The sequence below is a fragment of the Canis lupus genome, chromosome 19 (assembly GCF_011100685.1).
Source record: "Canis lupus familiaris isolate Mischka breed German Shepherd chromosome 19, alternate assembly UU_Cfam_GSD_1.0, whole genome shotgun sequence".
NCBI lineage: Eukaryota > Metazoa > Chordata > Mammalia > Carnivora > Canidae > Canis > Canis lupus.
Genome location: NC_049240.1, coordinates 17,432,271 through 17,453,357, shown reverse-complemented (window position 1 = coordinate 17,453,357; position 21,087 = coordinate 17,432,271).

The following is a 21,087-nucleotide window of genomic DNA, read 5'->3' as shown; positions in this document are numbered from 1 at the left end:
ACTGCACGAATTTTGCTGTTGAACTATGGCATTTTGTAACAAGCTCACCTAAAGATCATCAGCTTTAAGAATGTTAACTTTCTCGACTGGATGTTTACTGGTGTCCATGAGAACATTTGCAACTTGGCAACCATAGATATTAACTTACAGAAAAGTGAGAAAGTGCACATATTAATTTTTTTGGTTGTAATGCAAATGGTTTCCTCCTGGTGAAGAGGATAAACAAAATTTATGTTTCTGGCCATTAAGGAAAATAATCTGTTCTTCTTGTTGTTGTTACTCTAATTCAGCAATCTCATTTCAGATTCCTTTTTGTTGTTTCACTGACTCTATATACGTTGGGCAGTGTATCTCGATATAATGAACTAGCAAGATAAACTAGCTTTGCTTCTTGCTTATTTCCTTAATAGTTCAGTAAATCTTTAGTATGTATCTGTATGAGAATTCTGTTGTTTTAAGATTTTGAAAATTAGCCATTTGACAACACTCCTATGGCCTCTTTCTTAAATTATTACAATAACTCACCATCAGATTTCCTTCCCTATAATCCCTCCCCTAACTCTCTATCAGCCTTTTATTTTACTTTTAAACCACTCCAGCTCCAGAAAAACAAAAATAATTGCCCATCAGAGCAAGACTAGAATCAGTGAGGAAGCACAAGGCCCTCTATCATTTCCTAGGGATGTCATAACAAACTACCACAACCTGGTGGCTTAAAACAACAGAATTCTATTTCACAGTTCTGGAAGGCAGAATTCCCAAATCAAGGTGTCAGTAAGGCCGGCCATGCTTTCTCTGAAGGCTCTGGTGGAGGATCTGTTCTTTGCCTCTCTCGGTTTCTGGTAGCTGTTGGCATTTCTTGACTCATGGCTGCAAAATCCCAATTTCTGCATCCATCTTCATAACTTTCTCTTCTCGGGGCTTTCTCCTCTGTGTCAAATATTCTTCTGCCTCTCTCTTATACGGAGAGTTGTCATTGGTTTTGGGGTCCACCCAGATAATCCAGAATGATTTTATCTCAAGATCCTTAATTATAATTATAGATTTGCAAAGACCATTTTCTGATATAAGGTACCTTGGCAGGTCCTGGGGATTAAGACATGGACATACCTTGAGGGGAGCTACCACTCAACCCAAAACACAGTCCAGATCCAGCCCCACCTTAGCTATCCATCCTTACCTCCCAGTGCTTCTCAACAGTATTTCTGTTTATTTCTTGATCCCTACCCTGCCTCTAGACCCCAAAATCTGCTCATTGAAACACACTGTTTCTGTTGTTCATATTCTTTCTCCTCCTAGCACGGCCTCCCTTTCCTTTTTATGAGGCTAGTGTCCAAGCTTCCTTCAAGCAGACCCCCCACCCACTCCCATGCTGGTGCCTGTTGGTGCCTTCATTCTGTGCTCTCATTGGACCTTGAACATACTACTACTGCTTCCTGAGTTCTATCATCTTTTCTCCCTCTGTATACACTGGTGTCTCCCATTGATCTTTTACGTACAGGGTTTGAATTCTGTCATTGACTTTCTACAACCTCACACAGTGTCTGTAAGTAGTAGTCATTTATTGAGAGTAGAATATGAGTCAATGAGTCTCTGACTCAGGACCTATTTGTTACTAAAATTTAGCTACTGTGTGTGTGTGTGTTCTGTTTTGCTTTTTACATTATCTAAAACCTTATTCTATTCTGTTCCATCTAGCATTCGGAATATGGATTACTTTCTGTTCTGGTAGTCCCTTATCTATTTGGGCTTTCTTGATTAACTTAAACTATACATTTTGAGGGACAGAAATTCATGTCTCCTGTGGTAAATATGTTGGCAACATGGAAACAGCTTGCTATATAGATTTGTTAACTTAATCCCAGGTGGAAATATCTAGAATGTAAGTATATCTTGGGAGGAGGATAGCCTGGCTTAAATTTGTCTTTTACTATTTTCACCCTGATAGGGAATCAAGCTCTAGTTCTCAGTAATTTAGTAATGCTTTAGAACTAAGATAAATTATGTTCCTGTTGGAATGTCTAGTCCATTAGCCTTCATGAAGTCAGTTTATAGAATTTCGTTTTACTTCTCCACCTTATGTCTTAATCACAACCAAAGTATAAATAATCTGTTGCTTCAAAACCTCCATTCACTCATACATTTTATTCTTATTGACCTTGGCTTATGAAATTTGGATGGAAGAAATCACTAACTAGGAAAGGAATATTTGAACTTTGATTCTATGTTTCAAAGCCTTAACTGAGACCTCAGCCCCATGGAAGCATGTAATTATTATATGCCTACTTTGGGGAAACCACCAGTTTTAAGAACAAAGGAATTGTTCTGTATGATAGCTTACTCTAAGAAATTTTATTTTGTGTCTTTAAATATCATCAAGTCAATATTTGGGCAATGGACAGTTTTTATTTTTGATAGCCTTATGAAATTTAGCATCAAAATCATTAAAAAAATCACCTAGAAAAAAAAATCACCTAGTCTTAGGTGTCATTAAAAACTCTATTTTTGTGCCAGATTAACTGAAAAATTTGGCTCCAGATATAGTGGAGGAATTAGGGCCAAGCTTTAGGCAAACTTGGATATTTCTTTATTTTAGATGAAAAGTACATAAAATTCAATGGATTCTTGCCCTCTGACCTAAAACCAACTAAAACTCAACAATTTGGCTATGATTTCCTTTGGGGTTTTATGTATTTTTTTCAGCTATAAAATGTGAACCCAGGTCAAGAGGCATATACTGAAGCCTCAATTTTAGCAAGAAAAATATTTATGAACTAGAAGAAAAATATTTATGAGAATTCTACAGAAACTTGGTGACTGAACAGAAAACTTTAAAACTTAAACAACCAACTTAGAATATTTGGGAGAAGTGAACATTTCATGAAATTTGCTCTTACTTCTTCTCTTCTTTCCATTGTACTAGCTATTAAATTCCACACAGGTTTTCTTAAATGCTGTGTTACAATTTTTTGATAGGTTCTACAGAGGAACTTCTCTTAATTTTTTCCTTTGCCTTCAATGTCATAACTTTCATTTGAATCACTCTCATTTTTTTTTCTTTTCTTCAAAGCTCTTCTTCCCTGGGGAACTTAGCAGAGTTCCTCTGAGGACTGAATCAGAGGGCTCAGTGAATGGATCCAGCAATACTGCACTCCAAAGCACTCTTCCTGTAAACACTGTTTGACCACTATCTCTGTGAAGGACACAGTTTGGTGACATATCCCCACTGAAGGATGAGTTTCTTATGTTCTATGGAAACACATCCCAGGAGGTGAAGAGGTGGCCTCTATTTCTCTCCTTTTGTTTAGACATCCCAATCTTGGAGCCCGCAGTCACTTCCAGAGCATTTTCTCACTGTTTCTTACTGTTCAGCAGAGAAGTGTGTTGAGTTCTTATACACATAAAACCTTCAGAGGTCTGTCTAGACTTACTCCAAAGTCTCCTGAAGATCCTTCATATGTGGTGTTTCCTTCTTCCTTTTCCTCTCTTCTCCTTTCCTCAATAATCTCTTTACTCCATTCAATAAAAACTTCCATGCCCCAGAACATTTTTCTCTTCTTGCAGAGATGATAGAGGGGAGAGGATATCTGTCGATCTCTATTATAAAACAATCCCTGTTTTCTGATGCATTAAATAAAACACCATTTGAACTATCTTCTAACTCCCACCATCTGTTACTTTAAGGCTTATATCCCAATATTCTATTTTTTTTAAAAGATTTATTTATTTGAGAGAGAGAGAGAGAGAGACCACAAGTGGGGGTGGGGAGGGGCAGAGGAAGAGGTAGAGAGGACCTCAAACAGACTCTGTGCTGAGTGCAGAGCCCGATGTGGGGCTCTGTCCCAGGACCCTGAAGTCATGACCTGAGCTGGAGCCAATAGTTGGCCACTTAACCGACTGAGCCACCTAGGTGCCCCTCTACTTTATATACCTCATATTTTAGTCAAATTAGTTTCTTTGCTACCATTCATTCACTTCTTCATTCAACAAATATTTATAATGTCTTCTATGTGCTGGACACTGTTCAAGTCACCAAAGACATATCAATAAACAAAACAGACATATTCTGTGCTCTCATGAACCTGGTATTCTAGTGTATCCCAGGTGTCCTTGGCTGTGCATGTTTGTTCATCTTTGGTGGTACCCTCTTAAATGTTTGCCAAATCCCAACTTTTTTTGGCATTTCCTCAACTAGTACTTATATTTCAAACCTAATTTGAATTGTCCTTAACTCATAAAGTGCCTTCTTTTTTTAAAAAAGATTTTATTTATTTATTCGTGAGAGACGCAGAGAGAGATGCAGAGACACAGGCACAGGGAGAAGCAGATTCCATTCAGGGAGCCTGATGTGGGACTTGGTTCCAGGAGTCCAGGATCATGCCCCTGAGCCAAAGGCATATGCCCAACTGCTGAGCCACCCAGGCATCCCCATAAAGTGCCTTCAGAAGCAGATTTGCTATTAACATTTGCAAGGCCTAGGGCTGAAGTATGAATGAGATTTATAAACTATTTGTCTAAATATTTAAAAGCTATAAGTCTAGCTAAAGCCTCAAGAGCTAGATAATGTCAAAATTGAAAAATGTGTAAGAGTATAGTGATGATATATCTGAAAGTTAGCAAAATATCCAATATTGCTAAATTTACTATTATTGTGCATATCTGGATATTCTGTGTTGATCAACTGGCATTACTTGGAGGATTAATACAATCAAAACTTAGTTAATGAATTATTATATATATATATATATTTCTTTTTTTCTTGTCTTCATTTCAGCAAAATCAGTAATGTTATAATCAAGATTTTTTTTGCATAATTATGTTATATTGGCAGGTGATGCCAATTTAGACAGCCCTTCTTAGACACCATAGTGCTTAGACTTCTGGTTTCTTCGTGTTGTTTTTTTAAAAATTTGTTTTTAGAGAGAGAGTGTGTGCAAGTGGGAAGAGTAGAGGGAGAGAAAGAGAGAGAGAGAAAGAGAGAGAGAGAGAGAATCTCCAGCAGATTCCATGCTGTGCACAGAGTCCCACCACTCTGAGATCATGACCTGAGCTGAAACTAAGAGTCAGTTGCTGAACTGACTGTGCCACAAGGCACCCCTAGACTTTTGTTTTTTTAATTTGCAACTTAAAGAATCCTATTGAAGCTATCATTATTGGAACTATTGATAAAATTCTTAAAGCAGTGTTTGATTCTAAATTATCATTAATTTTACACATGATGTTCAAGTTTTTTAATAGAGAGATTAATGACAAAATATCATTATAGAAATTATTGTAAGTCTTTTAACTTCCTTGAATAAAGTAGTATTAATAGTATATCGGTTTTACCATCTTTTAAAGCAATATCTAAATCCATATGGTAGTATAAATAATCAGCATCACAGGCCATGCATATAACTTCTAGACTTACATATATTTAAATTAAAAAATTTATATGTTTAATATTGCAAACTGTTCCTCGGCTTCCATGTTCACATATTGCAAACATGCTAATTTGCTAAAGTAGAAATATGTCCAGATGCCATACCTGAAACATAAGAAAAAGAAAATGATGCTCAGCAATAGCTGAAGAAAGATACTTTATTATGTAAGAATCTTTCAATCCATGCTGAGAAGGACATGACAAGTTCAGTAATTTGTGTTTTTTTCTTAGCTAAGTGATTCTGCTGCTTAGATTTTTCCCACATAATGAGGTAGTATCAGTGACAGACTTCATGCCAGTTCATGGCATGAAGATGTAGTCATCTTTTGTTCCAGGGGCAAACAGCAAAATGATTGAAGAAATGATTATTTGGGAACTGAGAGGTTTGACCTGAGAGCCAACTTGTTTAAAATTACAAGTTGGACTGGATCAGTTCTGTCTATTGGATTCCAGGTGACAGGGCATTCATGTATTCCTTCATAAATTTGGTTTGTTGTTTATAACGGGTAAGGCTTTCTAAAGTGTGAGGCCCAAGGAAGGTATCATTTTTACCCAAATAAAATACTCTCTAGAAGAAAATGTACTTAGTTTAGGAATGATTTATAATTCTGAAACCCCTAAAAACTGCATTTTCCCCCCTAATGTCTGGAAAAACGTGATAAATACAATAGTTTGCCCTCATAGAGAAAACAACTTCTTGTTTGTTTTTTTAAAGCACCACCTATGGCTTGCACAGTAGATACAAGATTGTAGTCTCAAATTTACTTTGAAAAATACTGAATAGCTAACTAATTAAAGGAAAAATACAAATAACTATAATTCATAACCTTGGGTTTTTTTTTTTTTTTTTAGTTTTATTTAAGAATAAATGATACATATGTGAAACAGGGTAATTAACAAAACTGATACTAGGCCAAGGTCTGAGTCTGGGTGACTAAGGATAATAATGGTGTCACCAACTGAATTGTGAATGTTAATGCCAGGGTGGGTGGGAGAGGAGTGATAGAAAGAAGAGCAGCAATCAGTTTAGTTTGAAGTGAACTTGGTAAACATTAATGGGAAGGCTTAGAAGGAAATAAGAGATGTAGGATTAGAATGCAAGACAGAGTGGAGTCAAAGAAAGATTTCTGTCTTGTGGTTCAGAAAGTATAGTGATAATAGTTGCCTGTGTGATGATAATCAATGTATTTTATAAGTATTTACAGCATGTCAAACATCCTATCAAATGCTCTATATAAACCAGCTTATTTATTCCTAGAATCACATGATATTGATATTACCATGGTCTTTTTTTTATAGTAATACATATGAGATTTTGAGATGGTTACTTGCCAATTTTGTTGCTGGTATGTAACTGAACCAGAAAGTAAACCCGGGTATGTCTAACTGCACAGCTTGCTCTGATCACCAAGAGCATTTTTAAAAAATATTTTATTTATTTATTCATGAGAGACACAGAGAGAGGGAGAGAGGCAGAGACACAGGCAGAGGGAGAAGCAGGCTCCATGCAGGGAGCCTGACATGGGACTCAATCCCAGGTCTCCAGGATCAGGCCCTGGGCTGAAGCCGGCGCTAAACCGCTGAGCCACCCAGGCTGCCCAACCAAGAGCATTTGAAGCCATAGATTGGATTCCAGCTCCTTGGCAGAAGGTAGAGAGAAATAAGAGAAGAAAGTAACACAGGGCATGGTAACATCTGGGAGAAGGGGAGACGCTTTATTAGTTCGTCTATTTAAATTTTTAGTGAGAGAAATCCTACTTGAATTGGTTTAAACAAAATGGGGGATTTTAACAGAAGTATAAACTATGAAATAACTAGACAATCATAATTATAGAAGGCCATAATCTCTGATGACATCAGGAATCAGGCCCCAGAAGACTAGGCTTCTTCTCTTGATGTAGCCTTGCTTCTTCCCATGTATCAAGCTCTCTCTTTCTTTTTAAAATTTTTGTTTTTTTTAATTTATTTATTCATGATAGACAGAGAGAGAGAGAGGCAGAGGCATAGGCAGAGGGAGAAGCAGGCCCCATGCAAGGAGCCCGACACGGGACTCGATCCCGGGTCCCCAGGATCATGCCCTGGGCTAAAGGCAGGCGCCAAATCGCTGAGCCACCCAAGGATCCCCCAAGCTCTCTCTTTCTATAGAATGGTTTTATCTGTGTGACAAGAATGCAGGTAACCTATTGTTCCATTTTGTAGCTCATGACTTCAGCCAACAGAGGGACACTGACAACACTTTCTGAGTCTTCAGTACAAAAATTTAAGGCAAGGCTCTAGCCAGCCTCGCCTGGGTCAAATGTTATATCAAGATACTTTTTGCTGTATGATAGATACTTTTTGCTGTATAATAGAGAAAACCTTCCTTGGATGTTTTTCTCACATAACAAGAAATGTGCAGGGAGATGGCTCCAGGGCTGGTTCAATGCTAAATGATGCCAAAGGCCAGAATATCTAGGATTTTTTTTCAGCCTTTCATTTATGATAAAAAGATGGCTACTGTTACTATAATACTCCTTATGGCAACACCTGAGGCAGAAAATAAAATTCTCAGGGTGACATTTTCTTTTGGTCAAGAGGGAAACCATTGCATTTCAGTTGACTCGAGCCTGAGCAGTTTGGGGGATTCTTTTTAAAACAAAAAAGAACAATATTAAAAATACAAAATTAGGCTCAGGGTCTTGACTTGGGTCATTGTGAGTATGAGGCCCTAAGCTTAATAAGCTTTATTAACTTCCTTGTAAATCCAGTCTGTATTATATTTTCCTCTTCTGTCTCAGTGGTTGGACTGAATCACCTAGTCATTCCTGGCTGCAAGGTGCTCTGAAATGCAAGTATCTGGCTCTTTTAGCAGTTAACTCTGGAGATAGGTATTTAAGACTAGAGAAAAAGAGGAGAAGGCAGTTGAGTGATGACCAATTTGTTCTCAGAGATGTCTATCATTGGAATATTTATGTACAGCCAGAGGTACCAGAACCATACTATACAATGTGGCTGATTTGGAGGTAACTATGTGGATGGACGTAATGGGATCAATAGTGTGCCCTCCAAATTTTGTCCACCTACAATCTCAGAACTTATTTGGGAACAGGGTCCTTGAAGATGTCATTAGGTAATGGTCTTGAGATGAATCATACTGGATCTAAATTGAATGACTGATGCCCTTATAAGAAGAGAAGAGACACACAGATGCACAGAGAAGGCCAGAGAAGGTGGAGGCAGAGATTAGTATTCTTCTACTGCAAGCCAGAATAACTTCTGGTGCCTGGGGTCACTATAAACTGAAAGAGGCAAGGGAGGATTCTCTCCTACAGTGCTTCGGAGCGAGCATGGCCTGCTGACACCTTGATTTCTGACCTCTAGTTCCAGAATTTGAAGAGAATACATTTCTGTTGTATTAAGCCACCCAGTTTGTGGTTTTCAGGGCAGCACTAGAAAAGTAATACAGTGGGATAAAGGGTATATCAGAGGAAGGGGGTGTAGTGCTGGTGTCCATTGTAGACTTTATAAAAGGAGTTTAGAAGCAGGTAGAGCCATAGATACAGGATGAGAGCCAGGTCAGTGTACTGCTTTGATGGTTGTGACAAGGCATGGGAATTTCAATGCTAGACAGGGTCACCAGTGCAAAATCCAGGCTAGAGAGTAGAGATGATGAAACAGGAGGACAAAATTCCTAAGCATTTCTACCACTTGTTCAACTCTGCACTACATGCTCTATATTTGAAATTCCCCATCCCCCCACTCTTGCCTAATTCTCTGCCCTTCCCTCTGTGACACTGACACGGAAGGCACACTATCAGTCCTTCATATTGTTGGTGTGAGGGTGCACAGGCACACACCGGTTTGTATACAATGATATATTCATAATTTTCTATTTTTAGATATTAAGTAAGAGAAGCATAATCTCTGTCTCTTTAGCTTTCTTTTCGTTGTAGAATATTCTTGAAGTAATTTAGGAAGTGCTTAAATTAAGTGGATGGCATGTAATGTGTATCTTGTGGAGTTGAGAGACACTGGTATTAAATTCTCATTTATAAGCCTTCTCGATTTAAATACAGTCATTTTTTTTTTTTTAACATTTCAAAATGTTATTTGGGGACAGTGAAGTATTCCACGTTTATGGAGTTTAGACACAAAGGAAGACATACTCCTCTAAAGTATGAAAATCTCTACTTCTATATTGTTTTGATGGGAATACTTCCATGAATTCTTGTGTAGGCTATCTTTTCCTTAATATTCAGGATCAATATTATGCACATACTGCATATCCATTACTGTTCTGTGCAATATTGTGATGTTCTGGGACCTCTTTCTGAAATGCCCTGGGCAATTATATTGCTGAACCCATACACTTTTTTCTTGCTGTGAGCTGGCCAGCTGAGCTTCTGCTTGTTGCCAGCACACTCTCCTCTACCAGAACCCTGTCTTTCTTTAATGCACTGTTTCTAATCCATTGTGGTCTGGGATTCCAAATAACACAGCTTGTTAGAATTGATCTAACTATAAGAGTAAATGCCCTCAAGTGAGCATCTGCATCCCCCAAGTGAGTTTCCTTGAAGATTTATTCTTTGGGTTAGGTGTTATAAGTTTTAGTGTGTGGATGGCCAGAGTAATTTTTTCTTTGCTTCTGAACACTCGAATAGATCCAGCTGGCTGATGAGGTGCTTGACAGCATCCAGTGAATTCTCAGAAGGAATTGTACCCCCCCATTTACATTGTTTTCCATGCCCCAAGTTATTTTTAAATATATGTGTGTTTTTGTTCAATTTGCAGTATCGGATAATATTAGCCTCACGTTTAGAGTCTCCATCTTGAGGAGTTACCCTGGCCAAACTTTGGGTAATGATAATATAAGGCTTATTTTAGGCAAGTTAAGAGTCTCCGTTGTTAACAACTGACACACAGCCATCATATGTGTTGAAGCTGGAATTAGCTGGAAAGGAAAATCTCTGCTAGAGCAACCTGATTGTGCCCAGAGGTAATATTTTAAATACACAGAGCAGTAGCCAAAGTCACAGGTGGGGAGCCAGTGTTTTCCAGGATCTCATTTATGAATCAGGTTGCAGAATGTCTTTGAAATCTTGAGATGACATTAAAGTCCAAATGTTAGGAGTCGAAATTCTGAGGTCAGAATCAAAAAGGTATTTGGATATTTGTCATTTGGTTTAAGAAAACGAAGTCTTCAAGTGGACCCCATTTGGCTCAGCTCCTTTTCTCAATCAGCCTGCTCCTCTCCAAAGCATGACACACAAACTAGGCATGGAGAGAGGAAATGGTGAGGGGCATAGAATACATATAAAAGTTGCAAGAGCTAAGTGTAAATAGTCACAGCCCTTAAAAGTAATTCAGGTTTAAGAAAATGAGCACCTCTATAAATCACTAGAAAACTCGATGATGATTCCAACTGCAGATGGGCTTTTAAACAAGTGTGTGCGATTGCTGCTGCTTCTCAACTCCCAGTTGGATACTTAAAAAAAAGGCTCTTTCTCAATTTCCTGTTCTTGTGCCTTATTAAAATCATTCTGTTGCTCTGACCCCCGCCCCTGCTTCTTTCTTCTCCTCACATCTGTGTTTGTGTGTGGAGGATGTTACCCACAGTTCCTGGCCATGAAGAATGCATGAAGGTCCTGAGGAGGAGATTGTGACCCAGCTAGTGTGTGTGAAATGAGTGATGGGAAGAGAGAGGGTGAGTGAGCAGTGGTGCAGGGTTGTGATTTGTATAGTTATTTCTAGCTTTGAATCGTTTCCAAATCTCATACATTCACAGACAGCCTCGCCAAAGCCCACAGCTGTCATGCATTTTCAACAGATTCCACAGGGCCTAGATGAGGTTTGAAGGCATTCCTTTGCTCTTACACATTAGCTAAAAGGAATTACCGTAACATCTGATATTGTGGAAGTGGGATATTTGCCATCCTGACCTTGCCCAAAGCAGTCCGGAAATGGAGTCCAAGAATGTATTATCTCATGTGGCCTCTAAAGGTCACTGGGGGCCCCTTGGTGGCATTCCAGCAAAACCCAAGCACCCAACATGCTCTACTTTTGGAGAAACCATGGTGCTGTGGATGGACACAGTGGGTAGACACGTGTTCCCCTTGCTCTTTGAATGTTTGTCATAGGAAAGGCATGTTCCACTGGAGGAATTCCCAGCTGTCAGTAATGTGCTGATACACCACAGCCAATCATCAGAGGACGAGCCAAATAAACAGGATGTTCCCCATGTGTGTGATTGCATGAGTGTGTAACAAAACTTCTGCCCATTTCACAGCCTCATAATGGGATTGACATGCATTGCTTAATCTGCATCTGTCTGTTTAGGGCAGAAACACATAAACACCATGGAAACAATGTGTAAGAAAGCCCTTTCTTTGGCTATATGGGCTGTTGATAGTGATGGGATGAAATCTGGCATAAACTGGGAGTGAACATTGCTTTAATGTTACGAGTTTACTTGCTGGGAAGTGCCGTCACGGCATCCAAAGACAGAGGAGAGGAAATGATCAGATCATCAGTGGCTATTGGGAGCTGACACAGGGGGGCTGAGTCTATATGAGTATTTTTACATACCAGTGGAGTCATCTTCATTCTTTCTTCTTGTAAGACACTCATTGGCTGAGTTATTAATATAAATGTACGGAAACGAGTCAAAGTTATGTCATTGCCTTCTTTGTTTGTATGTTTGTTTGGAAATACTGCTTCTGATAACTATTAGTGTCTAAACATATTCCTGAAGCAGCATTTTGGGAAAGAAAAGAGAGAGGTGATTCCTTCAACATTCGCATGTAGAATGGGTTCTTGAAAAATAACATTAAATATCCTGTTAGATGTCAGATCTCTTGCTGCTCTGAATATGAAAATCCCTTTTGCTCCAGTTGGTACATTTATTCATGATAATAACAGTAGGTGTCATTTATTGTATATTTCCCATATGCCAGTCTCGTGTTGTCTTCAACATACATGAACTCTTGGAACTCTGGTAATTTCACATAACATATAAGGTTGATATTATTATTATTATTCCTCTTTTAAGGATAAAAGATCTAGGGTTCACAGAAGTGAGTAGGCTTGCTCAAGAAGATGGAGCTAGTGAGAGAGTGTGAAGCCATGTCTATGTGAATACAAAACTCATGTGCTTCACCACCCCTTCACAGTATTACCCTCTGCTTTATGAGAAATCCGATTCTATTTCAGCCTCTGATGTTATGTTCCATAGAAAAGTGACTCACTGTATCTTCTTGAATAGGCTTCATGTTCAAAGGCGATTCTGGTGTTCTAGCTTTCTATCCATTTAGCAGGGTTGAAGGTTGAAGACCATGACATGGAGCCTTGGCATTAATTTCTCTCTCTGCTACTCAAGTTTGATCTGACTTTGGTTGTTACAGGCTGCTTCTGAAACTTAATGCCCAAGTTACACTGATTTAAGCCAAACTCATGTGCCAAATTTTGATGCTCTTTCGATAGTTTTTGAGAAACATAGTGGGAAAAAGAAAAAAATGTAAATGCACAGATTATGTGTGCCTATTTTTGTTTATGAAATCATTAAAGACTCATACTCTGATACCAGAAGACAGTACTGCATAGCGGTTAGGGCACAGGCTCAGGAGTTTCATTACTTATTATCTCTGTGACCCTGGGAAATTTAATTGATGTCTCTGTGCTTATTTTTTCCCCATGTGTATGATAAGCATAAAGAAATAATATTTATGGGACTGTTGCCAGGAGGAATTGAGAGTACATGTAAAATGTGTGCACCCTAATAAGTATTCAATATATGCACTGAAATGCCTTTGGTGCTTCTAATCTTTGTATTATTTTTCTCCGAGGTTCTCATCAAAATCAGACACACTGTATTATATTTGTTCAATATTGTCTCCCTAACCATAGAATGTAAGCTCTCTGAAACCAGATATTTATTTTTCCTCTGTTGTATTTTCATTGCTTGGAATAGCACCTTACACATGGTAGGTTTTCACAAATATCTGTTAAATAAGTGAATGCTAGGTATTATTACCATTACTAGTATTATCATCTGCTTCAGACTCAGGTACTATGCTTAAAAAATCCTAGAAATATAGTGTAAATATGAATAGTTACCAAGGCTTGAGATGTATTTGACTCCTAATTATAGAATTTAACAGCTTGTTAGAACACCAAAGGATATTGAGTTGAACCTCTTCAATTTATAAAATTAAGAGAACTTAAAACACCCTGAGGCTCTGTGATTTTAAGTGATGTTCTTTTAGTCAAGAATGACCTCTTACCAAATAAGAATTAGCATTGAGGCCTCTGAGCCCTAAATCTAGTGCTCTTTCTTTTGTGCCCCCCTTACTTCTAACTTGGGTATTAACAGGGGTCCTCAACCCTTAGTGGATCAGGCCTCAATCCAGGTAGAAATGCTAACCTATGTCATCACTGTGCTTTATTCCAAATTTCTCATTGTCTGTGGGTGATTTGTCATTGCTATCTTCCAGGATTTTCACTGTGATTTAATTTCTATTTTGGATGACAAAATAAGTTCTTGTTACAAGTTATATACAGAGATGGCTAAGAATTGCAAGGTGCCGGGGAAAGCTATTCCTATCTAGATACCTCAATCACCAGATGTGTACCTTTTATCTCTGCTAAATGGAATCCTTCTCTGGATTTTGAGATCTCTAGGAAAACTTCCATCTGGGGAGAAAATCAGAACAAATAAGAGCTAGTACGTTATTGCCTCTCTGACTCCAGAGCTGTCTAGAGGAAAAGAAGGTATCAATTCATCCAACAAACATTTATGAAGTGACTATAACATGGTAAGCAATGTGTAGGTGTTGTATGGAGTTGACAAGTATTTTTAAGTCCCATTCTTTTCGTTCAAGGAATTTACTGTATCGCTGAAAAACAAATTATCCAAAATAAATCTTGCAATGCATAACACATAGTTAGAAATGAAGAGTAGATATGAAAATGAAATTTTGAGGGAATTTGGAGAAAAAAATCACGTACAGAGGATGAATTGGGATGTTCATGGAAGAGGGAGCATGTTAACTAGACTTTCAGGGATTACTTGTCATCTTCACATTCCATGCACCTAGCATGAAATATATTCTAGAATTGATTTCTTAAGGTTTGTTTACTTCATGGCATTTTATATTCTCATGCAAGCCATATGACTGACACATATGTATGCAACTCAATTCAACCACCACAGTTTATTTCTCAAAAGAGGCTTTTATTAGAGGTATTATTATGTATTTTGTGAATAGTCATAATTATGAACTTACTTGAGCTTATAAATGGAAGTATACTCCTAAAATACAAAAATTTGTATCTTGCGCATACCCAGGTACAGTATTTGGAGTATCTACAAATAGCTAAGAATGAAATAGCAGATGGTTTTTGGACATTGCTATTGCAATTCACATAGCTGATTATGGTTAAAACCCGAAAGGTTTCCAAACAAAAGTCCATTATGAGGTAGTGTGGAGTTTTAAAGGGACCCATGAGCTGAAACCATGATTTTTATATCAGTCTCCCAAAATATTTACAATTGCTTTCACAGACTTTTCCCCCCTTGTAAGGATACCTTTTGACTTAAAATAATTTGCTGCACCTATTTTAATAGTTGATCTCTTTCCTTATTTTTATTTTCAAGGGTAAATATAATGCTGGTTAAATTACCCTAAACATTGTACTAAATATTTAACAATGCATTATGGACTACATAGTAACTAGAAAATTGAAAGTTTCTCTTTTTATTGAGGTATAATTGACATATAACATTATATTAGCTTCAGGTGTATAACAATGACTTGACATTTATATATATTGATCACCACACTAAGTCTTGCAAGTTTTGATTAATTTTATTAAACCATATGTTCTATTTTCTATTTACCAAGCCAAAGTTAAGGAAATAAATACAAATTATAGGGGAATAAATAGCAAGGAACGGGATTTGTGTCAGTTAAGAGCAGTGAAGTGTTTTCCAGTCTTTCCCCCTCATTTTGACTTTGCTATCTCTTGTCAGCTGAGGGGTTGTCTGCTGTGGCACTTTCTCTCCTTAGGGCTTATTCCATTCACTTGTTGGTTTTGGGACTTTGGCCTATTGTAGATACTCATTTTGCTTGCTGGCTCCTAGGGCTATGACTGCGGCCGTAGTTTTTTGTGTCTCATGTGGAACACACCAACAGATGTGCGCACTGAACATTTTAACCAGCACACTAACTTGGGCTACTTCTGAAGCTGCTGGAATTACCAAAGCAATTCTGTGCTCTTCGGAAGAACAAAAGGGAGGCAAAGCCAGAAAGATGGATCAAACAGAGCCACTCTGGAAGACGTGTTAGAACTATAACAGAGCATGGGAACAATGATGTTCAGTAGTTTTTAGCTTGCCACCTTTTCTCACATTGAGAATTTAACAGGAACAGCTTATTCAAAGTCTGTGTACTGTGTCTTGCTGTAATTAGTTTTTCTACCAGTACTGGGTCTTAGACCAGTTCATGTAGACAAGTCAATTGACTTTTGGAAATATCTTGGGACAAGTATCCTAAAGTCATGAAAATATAAGTATAGAAAGAAGAATGAAAAAAAAAAAAAAAATAAATAAATAAATAAATAAAAAATAAAGAAAGAAGAACGATTTATTACCAAATATTTAATGAGCTGTTATTATGTGAAGGAGACTTAAAGGTAAGTATTTATGCAAGACGTAGTCTCTCCCCAGAGGACCATGTACACAACTGCTGAAACTGGCATGGGGCCTCCAGCTACAGATGAAAGAGGTCAAGATTATAATCTAAATTAAATAAATCCAAATTAAATAAATCCTAAATCTTCCAGAAGTTGATAGAATACGATACCTGAAAGTGCTTTCAAACATCATCTACTCCTCCCATCTTATTCTATGAATTTAACTGTAATTGTGAGTTGCTCAAGATCACCCAGAAAGTTAGTAGAAAGTCAGATATTAACATAGTTATCTTTCCTCTAAACCTGATGATTTTTAAAATACAATATGACATATATATTTATTCTGATTTCAGTAGGTCAAAGGCAATTTAATTTTACTTGTGTTAGTTTAGTGCTTATTGTTGTTTTAATTCTAAATGTGCTTAATCTGGTTTTCTCTGCATTGTATGTTTTAAGTTATTTATTTAAGTTACAGGAGAGAGAGCAAGAGGAGGACTTCTCATTTTGTAGTTTAACTTTTTCACTTTCTGTTGGTACTAATTTAGAACTTTTTATTACACAAATAATAGATATTAATTGAATAAAACTAGCAAATGTAGATAAGGAAAAATGAAAATTAAATGCAACTATAATCCAATCCCCCAGAAAGACTTTTTTTTTACATATAGTATATATTTTTAAATTATATTTATTATATATAATATATATACATATTTTTAAATTTTATTTATTTATTCAAGATAGAGAGAGAGAGACAGAGACAGACAGAGGGAGAAGCAGGCTCCATGCAGGGAGCCCGACATGGGACTCGGTCCTGGGACTCCAGGATCACGCCCAAAGGCAGGCGCTAAACCGCTGAGCCACCCAGGGATCCCCTATAATATGTTTTAAAATTTAATATATTAGATTAACATTTAATCTTATATAACATATTGTGAAATTATAAAATATAAAACATATTGCATATATAAAAATAATTATATTATGTGTATATTCTTTGCAATAAAAAATGGGGTCACATTTAAACTACTATTTATACTTTATTTTGTCGTGTAACTATTAAATGGGTATTTTCCATGTGCCAAATATGTTTAGAGTATCATTTATTGGGGCTACAAAATAGTCTTGTATTTCTTATATTTTTGGACATTTTATTTATCATTTTTGGACACTTTGAAAACAAATTTTCTTCGTTGTAAATATTCTGCAGTAAATATCCACATAATTACATGCTTTTACTTAATTATTTTCTTCATATTTTTAGAAATGGAACTCCTGGATCAAAGGATATAAATATATGCAAGACTTTTGATACACAGCAGGCCTACCATCAACACTTGCTTTTTGTTCCAGGATTCAAAATTTGTAGTTTATTTATTTTATTTTTTATTTTTATTTATTTTTTTAAATTTGTAGTTTATATTCAATGGCATGGACTTTAAAACTGGCAAGAGTAAATGAGTCTATAAAAAAACAAAAACACAAAAAAACAACTCTTGCAAGAAATAGGGTCACAATGGCTTAGCATCCAAACAGAAGGCTTTTTATTTCCTGAGTAGAGTTGTATTAAATAAGTGTTTGAGATAGATGTTGTCTCATTTCTATCCTGCAGCGCAAGAGCATGATGATTCTAAATTTAGCAACGGTATCAAGAGGTGGACTTTTTCACATCTTCATATCTCCTTCCCAGATATCTCTGATTCATATTTGCTAAATCTGGGGTGGTTATAAAATGGATATATGGTTCTATAAGAACTTGGAAGTCTTCAGATGTCAGAGAACATATTGTCACGTACTAGAGGACATTGTGGTTCTTCTACTTCTTTTTAAAGATTTCTTTCTATGGGTAGTTATGAACATGAGAATAAGTAATAGTTTTTTTGTAAACTTGCCTTACTAAAAGCTGCTAGATGTGTATAATGCTAAATTCAGTGAGGTTTGCATGCATCTTTTTAAAAGTAAGAATATGCATTCTAATGTAAAAATATTTTTAAAGAAAAAATGCACATATGTTTTTTTTTTGCAACTATAACCTTTCATATTTTGGTGCCCTATAGAGTACACCTTGGATACATGATAGTTGTAGCTAGTTTAAAGCATGTTGTTTTGAGGTAATGATTCTTTGTGATAATAGTTGTAGACAATTTCTAGCATGATATTTGAGTATAGACACTGAGAAATAGAAATTAATTATATTAAGTAATTTATACCTCTGTTTCTGAAGCGTTCTAAAAATCTGAGGGGAAATACTATTGCATTTTGTTATTAATACCATCTGTGATTTGAATTGCTTACATTATAAATTATTGTAAACTATCTCCAAAGGTAAGATTTTTTTTGCAGTTAAGTATTTGGTTATCTAAATAAATGTTTGTATAACTTTAGATTATACTACAACTCAATTAATAATATTTTATTTATTAAAGATTTTATTTTTAAGTAATCTCTATATCCAATGTGGGCTTGAACTCACAACTCCAAGAACAAGAGTCTCATGCTCTGCCAACTGAGCCAGCCAGGTGCCCCAATAATGTTTTAAATAAATATATTTGCAATTATTTTGTCATCTTTACCATATATTCCAAGTGTGTGTTAGTCTATTGTTTGGGATGGAAAATGTCAGTTTTCAATTTTTAATTTTTGCTTATATGTTATTTTTGTTCTGATTAGTGGATCTTGAGATATCTCTAGGAAAACTTGTTGAAATTTTTAGTGCTATTTCTTTTGGACCACGTGGATTTTGTACTTCATAAATACACTCACCTTGTATCAGTAAATATTATATCAGATGAGCTTAGTCTACTTTAAAAACAGAGAAGAGGGTATTGCTGTACTTGAATACGGGACAGACACAACTTGATGGAATAGAGAGAAGTAAGGGAAATGAAAAGCTTGTAGCGTTCAGTGATAATGTCCAGCTCCAGGAAGACTCCCATGTTGACTGCTGGGAGTTCTAGATAATCATCAGCTAGAATGAAAGTCTTAAGCACATGCAACTGAGACCATGTCTTGTCTTGATTGGGTTTCCTGAAACACTAAACAAAATATATATGTATCTGAGCATTTTTAAAAAATATTTATTTGAGAGAGAGAGAGAGAGGGAGAGAGAATGCACATGCACGTACACACAAGAATGTGGGAGGGGCACAGGGAGAGGGAGCCTCCCAAGCAGGCTCCAGCTAAGTGCAGAGCCAGATATGGAGCTCCATCTCATGACCCTGAGCTCATGACCTGGGCTGAAACCCAGAATCTGCTGCCTAACTGACTGTGCCACCCAGGTATCATTATCTGAGCATTTTTAAATGTAGCCGCAATGAGATTGTTATACTAATTTCTTAACTAGTAACATTGAAAATAATTTTATTAGTTGGATTAAAAGGAAGGAAAGAAAAAAAGGGTAAGTCTGAGCATTGAGATAGCCGTTGAAGATTTGCTTCATGCTGGACATTATACTGAACCTTTTTAGACATTACCTCATATAATTCTCACTACCACCCACGTGGAAGATTCTATTAGAACTCATTTCAGAGAGAAGGACATGGAGAGATCTTCTTTGATGAGGCTCAGAGAGTTCAGAGACTTGGTTTGGTCTAGGGCATGTAATTAGTAAGTGGAAGCACTGGGAGAAGAACCCAAAATGTACGACAGGAAACATTAGTGCCCTCAGCTAATTCTAATAGCTTCATATCTATTTGCTATTGCACTAATTCTAAAGAAGTAAAGTAGTGCTTTGAAACTTCTTTTTTATTTTAAACTTTCCAAGCTCTGACATTGAAGGTTGCTATTTTCTTTAATGATCTTACTGTATGGATTGAATGGATCATTCAAATTAGGTTCATTACTCACCTGATCTATAAATACAGGATTGTTGACCTTTTAATCCAGAAAGGAGTCAATATGAAGGAATCAGTTCACTCTGTAAGGTCATTATAATGCTTCTCACAAAAATATCCAATTAAAAACTGTTGTGAAAATAAGAGGAATCAAATGTCTTTCACCCCAGTGTAGGGCTGAAAATATCACTCTGTTAATATTAATATTATATTGTCTTTATAGGCATGCTAGTTGACACAATTACTTGGTCATTTTATCTTATATGAGGTAATAATGATTATTAGAATTTATATTCTTTTCCTTTTACTAGGTGCCACATTAGTTTTCAAATGAAATATGACCCAGCCTATTCTAATTAAGTAATACCTAAATTATAATATTTGACAAGAATTTTTTTAAAGATTTTATTTATTTATTTTTTTTATGAGAGATGCAGAGAGAGAGGCAGAGATAGGAGAAGCAGGTTCAGTGCAAGGGTCCCAATATATGACTCAATCCAGGGACTCCAGGATCACATTCAGAGCCGAAGGCAGATGCTCAACTGCTGAGCCACCCAGGTGTCCCATGTTTGACAAAATTAAACATAACTTTATACCACCATGGTATAGAATATAATATCAAACAATTTTGAAGTATAACCCATGGAGGAAAATGTTGATGTTGCAGAAAGATGTCACCAGAGATCAGGCCAAATTAACCAATATAATAATTTCCTACCAAATGTAACCATCTCTAGCTTAAAACAATGATCTACTTCATAATATGAACATATCCTTCCCTGGAGCAGTATTAATAATTAATGCCACATATTCAAGATGAGAAATGTATATGAGTTTGGTCATAAATGTTCTCATGCATTTTAAATGTCAATAAAATGAATAGCCTTTATTATTTCAGAATGATAACTTGTTCCCAGACACTGCTACTTTGCAGGGGATGATGACTGCTTTGGCACATAATGAATCATTATGGGAACATGCCTTAAGCATTTGTAAGACACACCCTTAGCTCTGAATCAATGTGGTAAGGGCAGCACATAAGGGCACAAGGAATATGCTTGAGGAAATCCAATCCCTGCTCTTGCTTCCACTTCCACGCTCATAAATCAGTCTAGGTGAATATCTTAAACTTATTTAGGAAAAAAAAAAGTGGAAAAAGGGACA